This window comes from Thamnophis sirtalis, unplaced genomic scaffold, assembly GCF_051295495.1.
Source record: "Thamnophis sirtalis isolate CommonGarterSnake01/CBP01778 unplaced genomic scaffold, rThaSir2_p1.2 scaffold_13, whole genome shotgun sequence".
Lineage (NCBI taxonomy): Eukaryota > Metazoa > Chordata > Lepidosauria > Squamata > Natricidae > Thamnophis > Thamnophis sirtalis.
The window spans coordinates 46,382,440-46,400,647 of record NW_028261393.1 but is presented as its reverse complement, the minus strand read 5'-3'; the positions used below and the strand labels follow the sequence as shown (position 1 = coordinate 46,400,647).

General features: G+C 43.8%; 1 protein-coding gene and 1 long non-coding RNA gene across 2 annotated transcripts in view; one reads left to right on the top strand and one right to left on the bottom strand.

Annotated features, from left to right (window-relative positions):
- NHSL2 (NHS like 2) overlaps positions 1-18,208 on the top strand; it is a 118,191-nt gene that overhangs the window by 87,345 nt on the left and 12,638 nt on the right. The window lies entirely within an intron of this gene.
- LOC148043178 (uncharacterized) lies at positions 16,484-17,964 on the bottom strand. The gene is made up of 2 exons (XR_015698272.1): positions 17,383-17,964; positions 16,484-16,842 (listed from the first exon to the last, which is right to left on the bottom strand). It is a non-coding gene; the product is annotated as an uncharacterized LOC148043178 (long non-coding RNA).

Here is an 18,208-nt window from a genome sequence, read left to right as displayed (position 1 = left end):
TCCAAGTCAGGGAAGGGGGTACAGATAAGGGATAAAAAAGACGAACAGAACAATACATAATTTAAAAGCACACAACAACCATACCATTCGAGGGGGGGGGGGCAAAAGCTCTTTAGCCCCAGGCCTGTCAAAACAGCCAGGTTTTAAGGGCTTTGCGGAAGGCCTGGAGGGTGGTGAGGGTTCTAATCTCCACGGGGAGCTCGTTCCAGAGGGTCGGAGCAGCCACAGAGAAGGCCCTCCTCCGGGTAGTCGCCAGTCGGCATTGGCCGGCGGATGGAATTCAAAGGAGGCCTAATCTGTGGGATCTAATTGGTCTATTGGAGGTAATTGGCAGCAGGAGGACCTCCAAGACTCTGCTATGCATCAACACACTTGCCATCCCTACAGAACTGCCCCAGTGAGGTAGCAATAGCAATAACAGTTAGACTTATATACCGCTTCATAGGGCTTTCAGCCCTCTCTAAGTGGTTTACAGAGTCAGCATATTGCCCCCAACAACAATCCGGGTCCTCATTTCACCCACCTCGGAAGGATGGAAGGCTGAGTCAACCTTGAGCCGGTGAGATTAGAACCGCTGAACTGCAGATAACAGTCAGCTGAAGTGGCCTGCAGTACTGCACCCTAACCACTGCGCCACCTCGGCTCTTCTAATAACCTTCGGCTATTAAGGGATGGAGAGCAAGAGATGGAATATATATTATGATATGTGTTTATTTATTTTTTAGGGACGCGGTGGCTAAGACACTGAGCTCGTCAATCAGAAAGATTGGCAGTTTGGCAATTCGAATCCCTAGCTCTGCGTAACGGAGTGAGCTCCTGTTGCTTGTCCCAGCTTCTGCCAACCTAGCAGTTCGAATGCATTTAAAAATGCAAGTAGAAAAACGGGGACATTTGGGTGGGAAGGTAACAGTGTTCCATGCACCTTCGGTGTTTAGTCATGCCAGCCACATACATGATCACGGAGATGTCTTTGGACAGTGCTGGCTCTTCGGCTTTGAAACAGAGATGAGCACCACTCCCTAGAATCAGGAACAACTAGCACATATGTGGGAGGGGAATCTTTACATTTACCTATATATTTTTTATAATAGCAATAGCAATAGCAGTTAGACTTATATACCGCTTCATAGGGCTTTCAGCCCTCTCTAAGCGGTTTACAGAGTCAGCATATCGCCCCCAACAACAATCCGGGTCCTCATTTTACCCACCTTGGAAGGATGGAAGGCTGAGTCAACCCTGAGCTGGTGAGATTTGAACAGCCGAACTGCAGAACTGCAGTCAGCTGAAGTAGCCTGCAGTGCTGCATTTAACCACTGCGCCACCTCGGCTAACACTGAACAAAGACCTCTCATCTTCAGGGTCTTGAAGAATTGGGATGGAGGTGTGTTGCTGCACACTGTTTTCCAAGATGTGCATTAGAAAAAGAAACAATGGGATCATAAAACTGAGAAGCGTTGAATTTTCCGGATGAATTAAGAAAAGAATGTATGTCTACACATAGATACCCACGCCTACATACCCATATAGAAAACTCAGGAATATCCTCAAGTGCTATAACTCAAGCATGGAAAAATCATAACTGGGAATAAGCAGTAATCCATATTGAGAACAAAGTACAGTATATAACATGTATATACTCTTATGTAAAACCCCAAGTTTAGTCTACTGATGACCTCAAAGATGGGGTTGTTTATCTACTTCAAAGAAAATTTAGTTTTATCAAAGAAAGGATTGGGGTTCAATATTTTTCTCTTGGGCTAGATTGGTCAGAAAGCTGGATTTCAGAAATAATTGGAACAGGGAAAATAACACGCAAATCCATTGACTCTGGCTTGAAATGTGCCGAGATTCTCCCTTTTCCTTTTATTGGGTTAATTTACATCCATAACATTGTGGTTTGATTCATTGTAAGATGAAACTCAAATACTTTGGCCACCTAATGAGAAGGAAGGACTCACTGGAGAAGAGCCTAATGCTGGGAAAGATGGAGGGCAAAAGAAGAAGAAGGGGATGGCAGAGAATGGGGTGGCTGGATGGAGTCACTGAAGCAGTTGGCGTGAGCTTAAATGGACTCCAGAGGATGGTAGAGGACAGGGAGGCCTGGAGGAACATTGTCATATGGAGTCGCAATGGGTCAGACATGACTTCACAACTAACAGCAACAGTTGGAGAGCTGGGAGCAATAGAGAGGGCTCCCATTTGAGTTTGGGAATATCTGAGCTGCCGATTTTGGCTGCTTCTATTGAAGGCTTTCCTTGAGCTGCCCCACAGTGCAGTGGGAGAAGTGTTGAGAGCTAGAAGGAAGGGCAGTTTTCTGGGGTTCTGCTATAGTCACATGGAGCCGCAAATCATCAAGCAGAAAGAAACGGGGTTCAGATTAAGAGCACACACATGGTCTCAAAACAGAAATGGATTTGAGAACACCAAGACCTATTGCATCCAACTGATCCTGCTATTCCATTATTCTTTCTTTTATTTGGTTCCCTGACTAATAGCTAGGTGATCCCTTTATCTGGGCCATTCAAAGGAGGCTCAAATTGTTCAAGAAGTTGAGTACTTCATAACTGTTCTTCAGTCTGATGTTATTTTGTTAATAAAAAGTAGGATGAGGGGATGGGGTGTTTGTGTGCATAGATGGATGGATGGATGGAGAGAGAGAGAGATGATACAGAGAGATACAGGTAGACAAGATAGATGAAGAGAGGGAGAGGGAGAGGAAGAGGGAGAGATACAGGTAGACTGGATGGATCCATCCATCCATGGATGGATGGATTAATAGAGAGAGAAGATACAGGTAGACAGATGATAGATGGATGGATGGATGGATGGATGGATGGATGGATGGATGGATGGATGGATAGAGATAGATGATAGATGGATGGGTGGATAGAGATGATAGATAGATAGATAGATAGATAGATAGATAGATAGATAGATAGATAGAGATGGATGATGGATGGATGAATAGAGATGGATGGATGGATGGATGGATGGATGGATGGACGGATGGATGGATAGAGATGATAGATAGATAGATGATAGATAGATAGATAGATAGATAGATAGATAGATAGATAGATAGATAGATAGATAGATAGATAGATGGATAGATAGATAGAGATGGATGATGGATGGATGAATAGACATAGATGATGGATGGATGGATGGATGGATAGAGATAGATGATAGATACATAGTTGGATAGATAGATAGATAGATAGATAGATAGATAGATAGATAGATAGATAGATAGATAGATAGATAGATAGATAGATAGATAGATAGATATAGAGATGGATGAATGGATAGAGATAGATGATGGATGGATAGATAGATAGATAGATAGATAGATAGATAGATAGATAGATAGATAGATGATAGATAGATAGATAGATAGATAGATAGATAGATGATAGATAGATAGATAGATAGATAGATAGATAGATAGATAGATAGATAGATAGATAGATAGATAGATGAAGGAAGAAAGAAAGGAACAAAATAATGAAAAGAAGAAGGACAGTTGTTTGACCAGTTGTATGAGAGAAAAGAAATAGCAGTTCCTTTCACTCCGAAGATCTCGTCAGTAGATAAGACCTATTGCACTCAGTTTGACTATACCTGGTTTGAAATGTGCTATTAAGTAAGAAGAAAATTGGAGCAAAGAGCCGTAGGAAAAAAGAAAGTGATGGCTCAGGGAATTAACAAGCAAGCTGTCTCAGGAATACCTGCTGTATACTTGAGTAGGCTTTGAACGCCAGCATAGAGCAGACGTTGAAGCGCTCATCCAATATTGATGACAAACAAGGGAAGCGTTATTTTCACAAGGTCCATTCTGAGTTTTTGTGGCAGATCAGTTGCTGAAATAACATGTGTTAAGCACTTAGCTCCCTTTCAGTACAAGTTGCCTTCGTGGGCCAGGACGGAGCACAAGTTGTTCTTCAGCAAGCTGCTTATCTCTTATTGTGGTAGTTCTTTCCGTAGCCAAACTTTCTTTCTTGTTAAGGATGTGTTGCAATTTTTCTCTGAAAAGGCCAAGGGGGTAGACCACAATGAGCTCTTCTGCCTCTTTGTCGGTTAAGCAGATTATTTTATCAAAGAGGGCATTAGATTGCTTCGGCCCTGTGATGGCGATCAGTTGTTCCTTTTGCTTTGGAAACCTCAATGAAAGACACACAGCCCTTTTCTGGATAGGAGAGTTGCATCAAATGAGCTCTCTGACCTTGGGTGGTCTTTCATTTGTCCTTCCTATTAAAGAGAATTGTAATTCCTTTTTTTCTATCTTTCTCAGTCTGCTGTTTCTTCTTCTATAAGTTCTCCCTTACATTACAATGTGTGAATGAATTGATGAAGTCAAACATTGCAAGAAGACTGGATGGGCTTGACAGTTCTTGAACTTTTCCCATTCTTGATGAATTCGGAGTTCTATCCTGCAATTTGTTTCTCAGATCCCGCAAGTTGTGAGTAATTGCAATTGCATATCCACTGTTTTGCAGCCATATCCTATGGTTACTCTTCTATGTGATATCCTGTTTGGGAGCAGATGTCAGAATAGAATAGAATAGAATAGAATAGAATAGAATAGAATAACAGAGTTGGAAGGGACCTTGGAAGTCTTCTAATCCAACCCCCTGCTTTGTTAGGAAACCCTACACCACTTCAGACAAATTGTTATCCAATGTCTTCTTAAAAACTTCCAGTGTTGGAGCAATTACAACTTCTGGAGGCAAGTTGTTCCACTGATTAATTGTTCTCACTGTCAGGAAATTTCTCCTTAGTTCTAAGTTGCTTCTCTCCTTGATTGGTTTCCACCCATTGCTTCTTGTCCTGCCCTCAGGTAGTTTGGAGAATAGCTTGACTCCCTCTTCTTTGTGGCAATCCCTGAGATATTGGAACACTGCTATCATGTCTCCTCTGGTCCTTCTTTTCATTAAACTAGACATACCCAGTTCCTGCAACCATTCTTCATATGTTTTAGTCTCCAGTCCCCTAATCCTCTTTGTTCCTCTTGTCTGCACTCCTTCCAGAGTCTCCACATTTTTTTTTACATCGTGGTGACCAAAACTGGATGCAGGATCCCAAGTGTGGCCTGTTCACCCAGTCTCTTGTGGATCATCCACATGATGGACTTGTATGAACTCTCTTTCCCAGCCAAGTTTAACATTTGCTTCAATACCTTGCTCCATTCTCAATAGGGATCATGCTTTCTAGATAGTTTTGGAGATCAGAAATCCACATCTCTTAAGAAATAATCTGGATAGTGAAGACAGTACTGAGGGTTCATCTCAGTCTGACATTAAAAATCATGAGAATATCAAGCTCCGGAATGAAAGTTTCTTGTGATACGTATTAATGAAATGAATCTATTCTGCAACATTAGGTATAAGATTTTTTTTTAACTTTTCTTAATCTCCTACTTCATTCTTTAGGGAGGTACTTCCTCCTCCTCCTTGTTGTTGTTAGTTGCAAAGTCATGTCTGACCCATCGCAACCCCAGGCCTTCCTGTCCTCCACCATCCTCTGGAGTCCATTGAAGGTCATGCTGGCTGCTTCAGTGACTCCATCCAGCCACCTCCTTCTCTGCCATCCCCTTCTTCTTTTGTCCTCCATCGTTCCCAGCATTAGGCTCTTCTCCACTGAGTCCTTCCTTCTCATTAGGTGGCCAGAGTACTTGAGTTTCCTCTTCAGGATCTGGCCTTCTAAAGAGCAGTCAGGGTTGATCTCCTCTAGAACTGACCGGTTTGATCACCTTGCAATCCAAGGGACTTGCAGGAGTCTTCTCCAGCACCAGAGTTCAAAGGCCTCAATTCTTTGGCGCTCAGCCTTTCTTATGGTCCAACTTTCACAGCCATCCATTGCAACTGGGAAAACCATAGCTTTGACTAGACACACTTTTGTTGGCAGGGTGATGTCTCTGCTTTTAAGTATGCTGTCTAGATTTCCCATAGCTTTCATCCCCAGGAGCAAGCGTCTTTTAATTTCCCTCCTTCTTCTACTTTCTCTTAATACGTTTCTAGAAATGGCTTCATTCACGCCAAGGCCAATAGGGAGATGAGGCTGGTTTCCTCTGCATAGCCTCTCACCTTCTTCTGTGGAACACTTCTGCACCATTATCATCATCCTTCAGAAGAACCACCGTCCTTTCTATTAATACCCTTTTGTATGCAGGACAGAATCATCACCTATCCTTTCTGCTTAGATGAAGCAACATTTGCTCAGAAAAGCACTTAGCTCCCTGCTTGTTTGGGCTTTAATTACACATTCCACAATCCGTTGCCATGGATTTGCACAATCAGGGTTGCAATTAACGTCCCTGGCTCAGAAGTTGAGGAAAAAAAATACATATCATAAAAATGTTGTGCTTTGGTGATCGTGACAAGTTCTCTCAACACTCCCCCTTCTCCTTTGTTTTCTCCTCCTTTTTTTGCTATTCTTCTACTCAGGATGGAAAAGTGTGGTGCTAATGGAAGAAGCTCATCTTCTATCCTACCAGTATGGCAGGCTTTTTTGCATTCTCTGCTGCAGAGAAGCTGAGCATCAGTATGGAATTTGGTTGAATAGGTAACAAACGTTTATCAATTATTCCAACTAGGTGGGTATCAACACTTCTATGCTCATATCTCAGTGGCCAAATTCATTGCCATTCTGCGGCTCTAGGTAGATGCCAAAAGGGATGAGCCCAATTGTCAGATAGAAGCACAAAGACAATTGAATCCAGCTTATTTGGTTACTCCCAATGGACAGTATTTTGCCAGACTAAAGCAATAACCGTCTAACCTTCTTGACCAGAACCTGAGAGATTCTAGGGTGAGCCCAATTGTCAGGTAGAAACCCAAAGACAACAATGAAATCTGACTGAGTCCAATTGATTTATTGATGTTATGAAGATAGAATTCCACCATCAAACATTATGGTCCAAATGTAATTGTAGAACACCAGGGAAGATGAAGTCTCCAACATGTCCATAGATACAGATTAACAGAGTTGGAAGGGACCTTATAGGTCAGCTAGTCCAACCCTCTGCCCAAACAGGAGACCCTACACCATTTCTGAGAGATGGCAGACCAGTCTCTTCTTGAAAGGTTCCAGGGATGAAGCTCCCACCACTTCCGAAGGCAACTCCTGTTCCATGGGTTGATTGTTCTCACTGTCAGAAAACTTATTTCTTGAATCTCTCCTTGTTCACTTTCCATCCAGTATTCCTAGTCTGGCCTTCAAGTGCTTTGGAAAATAGCTTGACCGCCCCCCTCTCTGTGGCAGCCCCTAAGACAATGAAGGGGGTTTGAGATAGGGCAAGGGTCTCCAAACTTGGCAATTTCAAGACTTGTGGATTTCAACTCTCAGAATTCCCCAGCCAGACATGCCTGGCTGGGGAATTCTGGGAGTTGAAGTCCATAAATGTTAAAGCTGCCAAGTTTGGAGATCCTTGGGATAGGAAGATGGACAATGGAGCTACGAAGATAAGAAGAACTCTGTGTGTCCCTCCCTTTAATAAAGGACATGGGACACATTGTATTTCTTCATTTCAACTGCTTTGTGGATCATGCCCCTTTGTTTTACTTCGGAGAATCTCGGCTTTGTGGAAAAGCTAAAAGCGTAACATAAGGGGGAAAAACCTTTACATAATCAGCTCTAATGGATCCCACTCAGAATTTTCTGGCTATTGTTTGTGGCTTTGAATTCCCACCTACTCATAAATTTGGAGCGAACAATCAGGAAGCAGGATGCAGATTGTCAACACTTTCCTATTACATCTCAGTGTATTTAGCCACTTTCTGTCAAGATGATCCTTCCAACACAATATGTTTAGATTGTGAATTTTGGAGAGAGAAGGCTGGAGAAGAGAGAGAGAGACTCCTAATTACTATACCCCAGGGTCCTTGGGATCCAAATGGCATATTTCGGGGGAAAAGAATTAAATTTAAAATGATTAATTTTACCCTTTCTCATAAGGGGACAGAGGGGACAATTTACCAACTGCAAAGGTGACTATTTCTTCCTCTTCATTCAGAGTATGAGGTAGGAGGGAGACTTGAATTTGGGGGAGGGGGCTGTGGTTCAAAAAGTTTATCCCTAGGAAAATTCAGGAACTTGCTGATGGACCAGTGATTGCAATTTTAAACCTCCTGAATTCTTTCCAGAGCAAATGTATAGTAGGAGCCTGGTGTAGAAGATTGCAAACACTTCTACGCTCATACCTCAGTGGCCAAATCCATTGCCATTCTGCGGCTCTAGGTAGATGCCAAAAGGGATGAGCCCAATTGTCAGGTAGAAGCCCAAAGACAATTGAATCCAGCTTATTTGCTTACTCCCAATGGACAGTATTTTGCCAGACTAAAGCTATAACCTTCTAACCTACTTGACCTATCCTGAGAGATTCTAGGGTGAGCCCAATTGTCAGGTAGAAACCCAAAGACAACAATGAAATCTGACTGAGTCCAGTTGATTTGCTTACTCCTAATGGACAGAATCTTGCCAGACTAAAGCGATAACCTTCTAACCTATTTGACCTATCCTGAGAAATTCTAGGATGAGCCCAATTGTCAGGTAGAAACCCAAAGACAACAATGAAATCTGATTGAGTCCAGTTTATTTGCTTACTCCTAATGGACAGAATCTTGCCAGACTAAAGCGATTACCTTCTAACCTACGACCTATCCTGAGAGATTCTGGAGTGAACCCAATTGTCAGGTAGAAGCCCAAAGACAATTGAAACCAACTTATTTGCTTACTTCTAATGGACAGAATCTTGCCAGACTAAAGGTATAACCTTCTAACCTACTTGACACATCCTGAGAGTTTCTAGGGTGAGCCCAATTGTCAGATAGAAGCCCAAAAACAACAATGAAATCTGATTGAGTCCAGTTTATTTGCTTACTCCTAAAGGACAGAATCTTGCCAGACTAAAGGCATAACCTTCTAACCTACATGACATATCTTGAGAGATTCTAGGGCAGTGTTGGAAAACCTTTTTGGCACCAAGTGCCGAAACAGAAGCACGTACGGCGGGGAAGTGCTGAAAACCAGAAGAGCAGCTCCCCAGCACGCATGTGCGGGAGCACCGGAAACTGAAAAAGATGTTCCCCAGTACACATATGCGTGCCGGGAAGCTGATCTTCCAGTTTACAGTGTGTGCATGCGTGGCAGTCACCTGGTCTTCTGATTTCTGGTGCACATGCACACACGAAGACCAGCTGACTGGCGCACATGTGCATGCCAGGAACCAAAAGCTCATGTTCCCAGCCCATGCATGCGCGCCAGGGAGCTGCTCTTCCAGTTTCCAGCACTCCCGCACATGCGAAGACCAGCTGGCTGGCTTCATGTGTGCGGCGGAACCTAGAAGAGCAACGGGCAATGGGTGGCGTGCCCAGCACGTGTGCCATAGATTAGCTATCATGATTCTAGGGTATAGTTACCCCAAACTTCTTTCTCCCTCCCTCCTTCAGCTCAATAGTAAGCCGTCGCTGGTCTTGGGCCCTTCTCTGGGAAAAGCTCTGCATTGCCAAATCTTTCCCCTGCTGCTTCTCCCAAGCACACATTCCATCACACAATGGTATTTAAATGAATTGGGTGGAGGAAGACAAATAGGAAGATAGTTCAGATTTGCTTGGCAAAATGTGGATTCCTATTCCTAATTCTAGACCCCGTTAGACCGGAAGGATTCCAAAAAAATTCAGCTCGGCAACACGATTCCTAATATAATGAGATCTTCCTGATGAATCTAAACAATTGAACCTCTAACCCTGGACATGTTTATCTGCCCAGAGGCTTCCCTGAACATAGAGAGACTCTTTTCTGAGTAGAAAATGTACGGGATTTGCATTTTTTTTGTTTTGTTTTTCAATTTATTAATAAGATGTCCCTGTTGGTTGTTTTTTTTTGTTTCACCCTCAAGGCCAAATTTGAACGGTTTTTTTGTTTTCATTTTGTAGACAAGCAAGACCGCCATTTGACTTCCAAAATGTTAGATGAAGTTTCATCTTCAGGACAGATAAAATATCTTCGGGTGTTAGCGAGGCCTGAATTCTCTCCGTGACCTAGAAAATTGGTTAAAATTTGATAAGACGAACTACTTTCTGAGGTGGCTATTCATGAATTCTTTGTTGAGAAAGCCAAGAACAAGCTTCCCACAGACAAAAGCCAATTTTAGTCAGCCTTCCTGGATTTTCTTCCACTTCTTCCAGTAGACTTTTGTTTTTTTTTTAAAAATGGCTTCTTGTCCCAAATCTTGCCCGAGATGTTATAGCTAATAATAACAGACATTGGGGAGAGTAGAGGAAAGAGATGATGAGCCAGACAGCTAGCTAACATTTTGAACAATTGCTGCAATGTGTGAATGTATCAGGGCTCACAACTGAGTCAAATGCCCCTCCTTACTTTTGTTTCCCTCCAATTGTTCTCATTAAATGTTTTTATTTTCCATTTTTCATTTTCGTACAGTCACATATATACTGTGCATAACCGGGCCCATACAACATTAAACAATAATCACAGCAATTCCTCTTGTCAACAATACCCCCAGAAATATAAATAAAATAAAACTCAAACTCAAATAGAAGCCCAATATACCTCTTCCACTCTCCATACACCTCTTTCTTCGGCCCCACTCCAACTTACTATCTTCCCTCCATCATTCCCCTCTACCCTACTTCCCCTCCCACTCTACCACTCCTCTCTCCTGATCCACTCCCTCCCTTCCTTCTCACCCTCCCTCCCATCCTCTCTCCCGCCCTCTCTACCCCTCTTTCTTCCATCTTTCCCTCCAATTGTTTAGTAAAAAAAATAAAAGGAAGAAGCTGTGGCTATCTGAAGTTATCTTGAAATCTTTTTTATATATATAATTAGGTAAAGGTTACCCTTGCACATATGTGGTAGTCGATGAAAAAGGTCAGCAGTTCGGCGGTTCGAACCCCTAGCACAGCGTAACGGAATGAGCTCCCACTTCTGCCAACCTAGCAGTTCGAAAGCATGTGCAAAATGCAAGGAGAAAAATACGAATCACCTTTGGTGGGAAGGTAACTGCGTTCCATGCACCTTCGGCATTGAGTCATGCCGGCCACATGGCCACGGAGACGTCTTTGGACAGCGCTGGCTCTTCGGTTTTGAAACGGAGATGAGCACCGCCACCTAGAGTCGAGAACGACTAGCACATACGTTCAAGGGAACAAGTCCACACCTCTTCAAGTCAGAATGGGACAACTGGCCACACCAAGTCACTGCAGCCAACTTGCCGTGGGAAAATTTAACAATTCAATTTAGTTATTTAGAGTAAATAAAACAATATTTTAATTTTTTTGTCATTCACGGTTCAACCTGTCCCTCTTTTTGCATCCTTTCTTTAAGGATTCTACTTCATCGTTTGCTTGATACATTAGTATCTCTCTTGTGCTGCAGTGAGTTGGCTGCAGTGAGATGACTGGATGGTACAATATTGAGATGAACAATCTGTCTGTAAAGGAATACAGTCTTTTATTTGGCTGCAGGACACCAGTGCTTTGCTTCTCTAATTCTTTTTTTTATGTATGTTAGATTTCCCTACACCCTCTAGTAACCCTTAGAAATTTATTTTTGTTCCTTGTACATCTTTTATTGTTGTTAGTTGCGAAGTTATGTCTGACCATCGCGACCTCATGGACAACGTTCCACCAGGCCTTCCTGTCCTCTACCATCCTCTGGAGTCCATTTAAGCTCACACCATCTGCTTCTGTGACTCCATCCAGCCACCTCCTTCTCTGTCGTCCCCTTCTTCTTTTGCCCTCCATCGTTCCCAGCATTAGGCTCTTCTCCAGTGAGTCCTTCCTTCTCATCAGGTGGCCAAAGCATTTGAGTTTCATCTTCAGGATCTGGCCTTCTAAAGAGCAGTCAGGGTTGGTCTCCTCTAGGACTGACCGGTTGGATCGCCTTGCAGACCAAGTGAATCGCAGGAGTCTTCTCCAGCACCATAGTTCAAAGGCCTCCATTCTTTGGCCCTCAGCCTTCCTTATGGTCCAGCCTTCACAGCCATCCGTTGCAACTGGAAACGTAAACTTAAAATGTTGACTAAGTGTGATGAAATCTCCTGGAACCAGCTGGACATAAAGTGGGAGGGAGAGTTGGCAGCCAGCAGTCCCAAGTGTCAATGGTATTCATAGAAAGGAATAAATAGGAGGCAGGGTTGAGGTTTTCAAGCAGACAGAATATTTTGAGATTCTGGCTCATTCGGATTCAGTCTCCTGCAATTGCTTCCATATGTCTATATTTTGTATTCTAAGCCTGGAAGTCCAACTCAGTTGGGGAAAAATGGACTCACTGAACGATTTGTTCAAAAGGGAGAAATCAGGGATTGTCTGATGGCCTCATCAGCATGTCTTCATGTCAGGGATGCTGGAAGATACAGGACAGAAGAAGGCTAGATGTTCTCCTTGAAAGGTCCTTGGTGCCATTCAGCAGAGGCCTGGTAAACAGTCTTTCAAAGGTGAATTTATGACCACAGACCTTATCTAGCTTGGAAAGCTGCCATGTAAATATTTTCCAAATGCAATGCAGTGCAAAGAAAAACTTGGCACAAAGTCTCTGAGATTGAATTTATTGCATTTGAATTGAATTGAATTGATTAAATTTCTATGCCGCCCAATCCCGAAGGACTCCGGGCGGCTTACAGAAATAAAAAAGAAATTAAAAGAATTTAAAAACAATAGGACACACAAAGTTAAAAAGGGGACGCAGCAAACACCCAATCAGAAGGCCTGCCAGGAAAGCCAGGTTTTAATGGCTTTGCGAAAGGCCATGAGAGTGGGGATGGCCCGGATCTCTGGGGGCAGCTCATTCCATATGGCCGGAGCGGCAACAGAGAAGGCCCTACTCCTAGGCGCCGCCAGCCGGCATTGTCCCGCTGAAGGCACCCGGAGAAGGCCCATCCTGTGAGATCTTATTGGTCTAAGGGAGGTATGTGGCAGAAGACGGTCTCGTAGGTACCCAGGTCCTAGGCCTTGTAGATTCATGGACAGAACTTCACACTCCTGAAATGAATGAACAAACGAACAAATTGTTTCCTGCAAAAGCCCACTCTCCTTTCGCTCCTCTTTTATTTCCTACGGGAGGGGCCATTCACCGTCTACCTGTGGCTCTCATGTTGACCCTGATTTCTGAGCTGTTCTTTTCTCCTGGCAGCTCTCTGCATGCGCACACTGGGAACAGGCTCCAGCTGTTCCTCTGCCTCACTGCTGTGTAGCTCCAAAGGCAGCTGAGAACTGTCAGATGGCCTCGGCCCCATCTCTGCCTCCAACACAGAGCCCTCGTCCGAACTTTCTCCAGACTCCAGGACTGGGCCATGTTCCTCCCCAACCTCCTCGCTGTCCGACTCTGCTGCCGCTGACGGGCCACAACACACGCAATAGCGAGATGGGTAGTACATAAATTTAACAGATTAGAGACCTACAGTGGGTTGTTCAAGTACACTGTTAATAGTAATCAGAAACAAAACCGGGCGGTGAGAAAAGATGCACGTTGAAATCTTGATTTTAAGACATCTCTTTTAGCAGATGCAAGAGACTGAATTTTCATCTGAACGCCTCTTCGCAGAAGTGTCAGGCAAGCCTGTTCATTTACATGCATTTTTACATCAATTGCCGCTATCTTCATTTGCATAATGGCATTGGATGAATGACACCAATGGATCCAAATGACATAAATCACCACCAATACTTTGTAATGTAATAAACATTTGGCAGTAATGGAATCTTCTCTCTCTCTCTCTCTCTCTCTCTCTCCAAATGGTCCATTAAGTAGATTTCACTCCACTGCAATTGAAGTGGAAGAGAAACAGTGCGGATGTTATTATATCTTTTGGAAATATTCCCTGGTGTGTGTGTGTGTGTGTGTCTTAAGAGATGGGGAAATGTGCTAAACCCTATCAGGATGTTTTTTCTTACATCATGTATGGCCTTCCAAATGTCTTTGGATTGAACCTCATCAATCTAAATCACAGGCTATATAAAGCTATGAAGACAGCACCATCTGCTGCTACCCGTTCAGATGTTTCCCTGTCCATGTTCAAAGGAACAATAGCATAGCAATCTTCACCTAGTGTCTGAGATATTTTGACAGCTGGTTCTTCTGCCTGCTTCTACCATGGACAGTCGGTGACGAAAAAGAAGAGAAAACCAGGAGCCGTCATCTGAGATACTTACAGATTAACAGAGTTGGAAGGGACCTTGTAGATCATCTAGTCCAACCCCCCGCCCAAGCAGGAGACCCTACACCATTTCTGACAAATGGCAGTCCAGTTTCTCCTTGACAGCTTCTGGTAATGAAGCTCCCACAACTTCTGAAGGCAACTTCTGTTCTATGGTTTGATTGTTCTCACTGTCAGAAGATTTCTCCTTATTTCTAGGTTGAATCTCTCCTTGTTCAATTTCCATCCATTGTTCCTTGTCTGGCCTTCGAGTGCTTTGGAAAATAGCTTGATCCCCTCCCCTCTGTGGCAGCCCCTCAAATTTTGGATTGCTGCTATCGTGTCTTGCCTGGTTCTTCTCTTCACTAGACTAGCCATGCCCAGTTCCTGCAACCGTTCTTCATATGCTTTAATCTCCAGGCCTTTGATCGTCTGAGATAGATTCAGATTAACAGAGTTGGAAAGGACCTTGTAGGTCATCTAGTCCAACCCCCTGCCCAAGCAGGGGACCCTACACCGTTTCTGACAGATAGCAGTCCAATCTCTCCTTGAAATCTCCAGTGATGAAGCTCCCACAACTTCCGAAGGCAACTTCTTTTCCACTGGTATGAGGTGACATCTATTTTTCCCCACAACCCAGCATCACAATTTGAGGTTACCCAGTTTAATATACTGCACACTGAAATCCATATGCAGAATGATGTACCACACACAACAACGCCTCTTTTTAAAAAAAACCCATTGTGAAAGAATTTGATTTTCACACAGCTTAAACATCCATTTTGTTATTTTTATGTAAATGCACACATTTAAGGTTTTAGGTCAGGGTATCAATGCGAGAAATGTAATACACATAAATGGCCCTGATGGAACGTGCAAAACCACAAACCACTTAGTGCTAAAAGGTGTGCTCAACTCAGTTATCCCTGGGACTATCAGGGTTAAGATTTGAGGCAGACACCCACACATAATATAAGCAAGAAAAACTGAAAGGAGCAGTCTAGACCAGGGATCTCCCACCTTGACAACTTTAAGCCTGGCGGACTTCAACTCCCAGAATTCCCCAGCCAGCTGGCTGGGGAATTCTGGGAGTTGAGGTCCGCCAGGCTTAAAGTTGCTAAGGTTGGAGATCCCTGGTCTAGACTTCTCTCAACCTTGAGAGGTGGCAAGAAAACAACTTCCAAGTTGTTTTCATCAGAATAATTTCAGGCTTTAAATTATTATTTTTTTAAATCAAGGCAACTTGGTCTACCCAAATATGGGACGGAGCACACGGCTTCTGTTTTCACCTTTCAGTCCCGATCCAGGAGCCTTCGCAGGCAGTTGCTTTCACAACAAATTATATTTATGTGGGTAAATATAAATTTAACGCAAAAACAGTTTGTCGTGAAAGCGACTGCCTGCGAAGGCTCCTGGATTTGGACTGAAAGGGAGAACATGGAAGCAGTATGCTCTGTCCCATAGTTAGGTAGACCACATCGCCCTTATAGACCGGTCTCACCAGAAAAACACTTAATCTCCCCCCCTCCCGCTCACGGTACAGCCAACAAAACGAGGAGAGCCTGTGGCCTAGAGGTTAATACATCTGCCTAATATGCAAGCAGCCCGGATTCAAATCCCAGATGGGTATGGCAACTGAGAAGAGCTAAATAGCTTGAAATAGCTAGACTAGTCTCCCTTTATTTGTTTATCAATAAATTTAAATTTAACACAAAATAGTTTGTGTTAACACGAAATTTCCATGCCTGTTATCAAGTTGACATTGTCACAGAAGTGACTGCCTGTGAAGGTTCCTGGACTGAGTTGAAAGGGCGAACGTGGAAGCAGTATGTTCCATCCCATATCTGAGTAGACCAGATTGCCCTGATTAAAAAACAACAACACTTTAATCTCTTCCTTGGTATAGCTGACAAAGCTAGGAGAGCCCATTGCTTAGAGGTTAATACATCTACCTAATATCAGAGGTGGGTTGCTGCCAGTTCAGCCCGGATCGACCGAACCAGTAGTGGAATTCAGGACTGTGTTCAGAATTCGCAGTGTCCCAGGCCTGACATGCCTCCAAACCGGTTCCCTTGGTTCCACTTAAGCGCCGCCATTTTGTTTTTAAGTGACTGTGCGTGCTCAGTTCATTGTAAATTGTTCTGTGCATGCGCGCAGAACAATTTACACTGAACAGTGCACACATGCGCAGCACGCACAAATTGCACACGGGTTGCAAACCGGCAGTAACGGCAGCAGCAACCCACCCCTGCCTAATATGTAAGTAGCCCAGGTTCGAATCCCAGAAGGGCATGGCTAGCTGATGAGAGCTAAATAGCTTGAAATAGATCTATGCTAGTTTCCATTTATTTCTTTGTAAGTAAATATAAATTCAGGCTTTAAAGACACCCCCAGGTCTGGAAGTCAAAGTTTCCCTACATGGTTGACATCATTTGGAAGGGGAGAATTTACATATTTTCCCCTCCGACTCCTAGCAACCTAATAACGTACAGATTGAAAATATGATGATGATGTTATCCATTCAGGCGTGTCCGACTCTTGATGATTCTCTGGCCAGGTCTCTCCATGTCATCCGATCTTGCACTGCTTCTTTTCAGTTGTTCTATGCTCTGGGTGGGAACGCAGTGGCTCAGTGGCTAAGACACTGAGCTTGTTGATAAAAAAGGTCGACAGTTCGGCAGTTCGAATCCCTAGCGCCGTGCAATGGAGTGAGCTCCCGTGACTTGTCCCAGCTTCTGCCAACCTAGCAGTTCGAAACCATGTAAAAATGCAAGTAGAAAAATAGGAACCACCTTTGGTGGGAAGGTAACAGCTCTCCGTGCGCCTTTGGCATTTAGTCATGCCAGACAATAGCAATAGCAATAGCAATAGCAATAGCAATAGCAGTAGACTTATATACCGCTTCATAGGCCTTTCAGGCCTCTCTAAGCGGTTTACAGAGAGTCAGCATATTGCCCCCAACAATCTGGGTCCTCATTTTACCCACCTCGGAAGGATGGAAGGCTGAGTCAACCCTGAGCCGGTGAGATTTGAACCGCTGACCTGCTGATCTAGCAGTAGCCTGCAGTGCTGCATTTAACCACTGCGCCACCTTGGCTCTTAGACACATGACCACGGAGATGTCTTTGGACAGCACTGGCTCTTCGGCTTTGAAACAGATGAGCACCGCCCCCTAGAGTCGGGAACGACTAGCACATATATGCAAGGTGAACCTTTACCTTTACCTTTACCTATGCACTGGCTGGTGTCCGCTTTGATGGTGTCCATCCATCGTGTTCTTTGGTGGCCTGGTTTCTTTTCATGGCTATTTTTCCCAAACATAATGCTTTCTCCGGTGAATTTCCCCCCTAGGACATTCTATTGAAAATTACATTGAAAATATAACGTTACATGGTTAGCATCATTTTCAGTAAACATGGCCAAAGAATCTGGCCCTAACTCTGCAGGAAATCTGGATATAGCAGGTACCTGTGTCCATGGTCTCTTCCTCCCCCCCCAAAAAAAAACTTTTAAGGTGGGTGGTGTAACAAACTGTCCTCCATCCTCACGAAGTCTGAACTTCACATACAAGTAGTCAGTCCTCCACTTACAGCTATTTGTTTAGCAATCGTTCAAAATTACAACAGCATTGAAAAAAGGAACATGCAACAGGTATGAGCTGCGGTGGCATAGTAGTTAGAATGCAGTACTGCAGGCTGCTTCTGCCGATTGTTGGTTGCCTGCAATTTGGCAGTTCGAATCTCACCAGGCTCAAGGTTGACTCAGCCTTCCATTCTTCCGAGGTGGATAAAATGAGGATCCAGATTGTTGGGCTGACTAGAGAGGACTGTAAAAGCACTGTGAAACGGTACCATATTTTTCAGATTATAAAATGCACCTTTCCCCCCAAAAAAAGAGGATGAAAATCTGGGTGCGTCTTATACGCTGAATACAGCATTTTTGGCCTACTGAAACTCCACCCCCTTTGCAAAAATGGACATGCAGAGGGTTTAGGAGGCTTGCAAAGTGCTCCTGGGGGCTGGGGAGGGCAAAATTGAGCAAAAAACAGGCCGTTTT